The sequence below is a fragment of the Pogona vitticeps genome, chromosome 1, assembly GCF_051106095.1.
Source record: "Pogona vitticeps strain Pit_001003342236 chromosome 1, PviZW2.1, whole genome shotgun sequence".
Lineage (NCBI taxonomy): Eukaryota > Metazoa > Chordata > Lepidosauria > Squamata > Agamidae > Pogona > Pogona vitticeps.
Window position 1 is genome coordinate 129,803,338 of NC_135783.1, and position 2,796 is coordinate 129,806,133.

The 2,796-nt window shown below is 41.5% G+C and overlaps 1 non-coding gene across 1 annotated transcript; it reads right to left on the bottom strand.

The window, feature by feature from the left end:
• Positions 1–2,119: 2,119 nt before the first annotated feature.
• LOC140703488 (U1 spliceosomal RNA) lies at positions 2,120–2,286 on the bottom strand. The gene has a single exon (XR_012082853.2). It is a non-coding gene; the product is annotated as a U1 spliceosomal RNA (small nuclear RNA).
• Positions 2,287–2,796: the final 510 nt, after the last annotated feature.

Genomic DNA, 2,796 nt, shown 5'->3' on the forward strand with positions numbered 1-2,796 from the left:
ATTTGCATTTTATTTTATGGCCTTAAAGATTGTAGACTTGGAGCTCTTTCTTCTTTGTGCTATGGTTCTTCTTCCTTGGATGATGAAATCTGGGATGTTCTTCCTGGCGCATTTTTCTATAAGGAGATGTTGGAACTACTTCATATTACCCTGCAAGCAACTCCTGTGCTGGTGAATGGAACGCAGGGAAGTATATTTTGTAGCATCCAGTGTGGGCTATGCATGACCTGAGTTTGATCCAGAGGGACTCAGGGTTGACTCAGCCTTCCGTCTTTATGAGGTTGATAAACTGAGTACCCAGCTTGTGTGTTGCAAATATAGCTGCATATTTAAGTTGTAAACCACCCAGAGAGTGCTTTACATGCTACAGGGTAGTATATAAGCAGCACACGTTGCTTCCTATTGCAGTGGTTATTTGTTATGTAAAAGAAAACACCATTCACATCTTTGCAAAGTTCACTGTGTTTGCAATATTCATGTAAAGAAAATGGCTGCAGAGAACCCATGTGGACAATAAGACATACATATGGTCTATTTCTCTCTGCTGCTGACCATTGCCTAAGCCTCTTGAAGGTGGTAGTGAGCTGAGAGAAAGTGAACCAAACAATAGTTGTAATTCGCCACACAGAGAGGGAGAAAAAGAGAGAGATAAGGGAAAAGGAGAGAGGGTGGGGTGGGGGAGAAAAAATAGTAACCTGTTTAAGAAGGCTAGTAAAGAATTTGACAATAGCCATTGTCAGCCATTGAAATCTACAAACACCAGCAGAGCTTCAACAAAAAAGAAGAAAGTCTAAAACTCAACAAAGCCTGGCTCCCAGCACTGAAAAATATAGCCTCCAAAAGGTCAACGAACTGTATCCAGCCACAAGGAGCCACAAGAAACTAGATGGATTGGATCTCTGGGAACGGACAAATATGGTGACTGAGACTAAATGTGTCAGTTTGATACTATATACTGCAACTTTATCAAATCATTCATGGTGATCTCAGAATTCTGTGTCTAATCTACACTGTGAATGTTTTTTAAAAAAACTTTTAATCTTTATTTCATTTAAAAAAGAAACTATAAAAATAAGTAAATAATTATTACTTATATTACAAGCATCCTGAAAAATCCTACTAGGGCTTATTTTCAGGTTAGTTCCTACTTTCAGGGAAACAGGGTGCATAGTGCAACCAGATGTAACCCATATCTGTGCAATTGATTTTTCCTGCCTTAATGCAGAACTTCACTTTTTCTCCCCTGTCAAAACTATTTTTTTTTTTGCCTAGTTCTCCGAACTGTCAAGCTTGTCTTGAATCCTGATTTTGTCTCCTGAAATATTAGCCCACCCACCCCACAAAGTCTGGCATCGTCTTCAAATCTGATGAGAACCTACACCATAATCCAAGTCATCGATATTGCACAAAATAACCCAGAACAGTGATGTTCACATGTGAGGGGAATGATGTAACAATGTATACAACATCATCAGGAAGCACATTCCAGTAACCATTACAGGCAGAAAACCAAAATAAATGCAAGACTGTCCAGACTGGCAATCTCCAAATAGGACAGAATGTCAAAATTCAATTCTCCCATTGTAGTAGAAGGGACGGGTAACCAGCCACAGTACAGTGGTGCCTCGCTAGACGATTACCTCACAAAACGAGAACGAGGAATTCGCTAGACAATAGCTTTTTTTTTAGCTATGTTGTGCTTCAAAAAATCACAAAACAATTGTGGCCAATTTTCACTGGAGGATGTTTGGGTCCTTGCCTCCCAAGAGAGTTTTTTTTTACCCTGTTTCACCAGACAGTTTCCTCTACCCCAATTGGAACACATTAATTACATAAGATCTACTTTTTTATCCCAAAAAAGAAAGTGTATGCTACTTTTTTATCCCAAAAAGGAAAGTGTATGCTGTTGTTTTTCCTAGAAAGCCAGCAGCATACACTTTCTCCCCCACTTTATTGGGATAAAAAATAAGTCTTATGTAACTAATGTGTTTCAATGGGGGGGGGGGTGTGAAGCATCTTGCAAAGCATCACCAATAGGGATATGGTTGCAAATTTAAATGGTAGAGGATGGTGAAAACAGCAAGGAACCAAAGGGTAAAGAGATTATATATATTTAAAAAAGCAGAAACCACAAACATAATGCCTCTATTAACACAAATTATATAGTTGAGTTTCCCACATTTGGGAAAATCATAGGGGTCAACAACACAACCAAAGTACAATGGATAAGCCTTTCCCTGAAAAAATCATTTTCATGACATGGTATTTCTCCTATAAGATATAACTTGGAAAGGCCCTTGCATCTCCTACCCCCTTCTTTCCCCTAACCCCCCAGGTTATGGTGACCCCCAGACTGCACCTCCCACTCCGTACAGGGCTGCACAGCCCCAGTCCTGACAGAGGCCAAGAGAGCTCCTCAGTGTTTTGGGGTGCCCTGTGAGACCCCTATCAGGGGCTAAGTGTTCCTCCCACAATCCTTTAGTGCATAGGTATTAGCATATGCTAATACCTTATGCTAATACCTGTGCACTAGAGGATTGTGGGAGGAACACTTAGCCCCTGATGGGGGTCCCACAGGGCACCCCAAAACACTGAGGAGCTCTCTTGGCCTCTGTCAGGACTGGGGCTGTGAAGTCCTGTACTGAGTGGGAGGTACAGCCAGGGGGTCACCATGACTTTGGGGGTCAGGGGACAGAAGGGGGTTTGACTCCTTTGCAGAGGCTATCTAAGACCCATTTAATTTCCAAAAGCAGTGCAGGTGAGGGGGATTGCTTTTCCCCAATATGACCTTTAGCC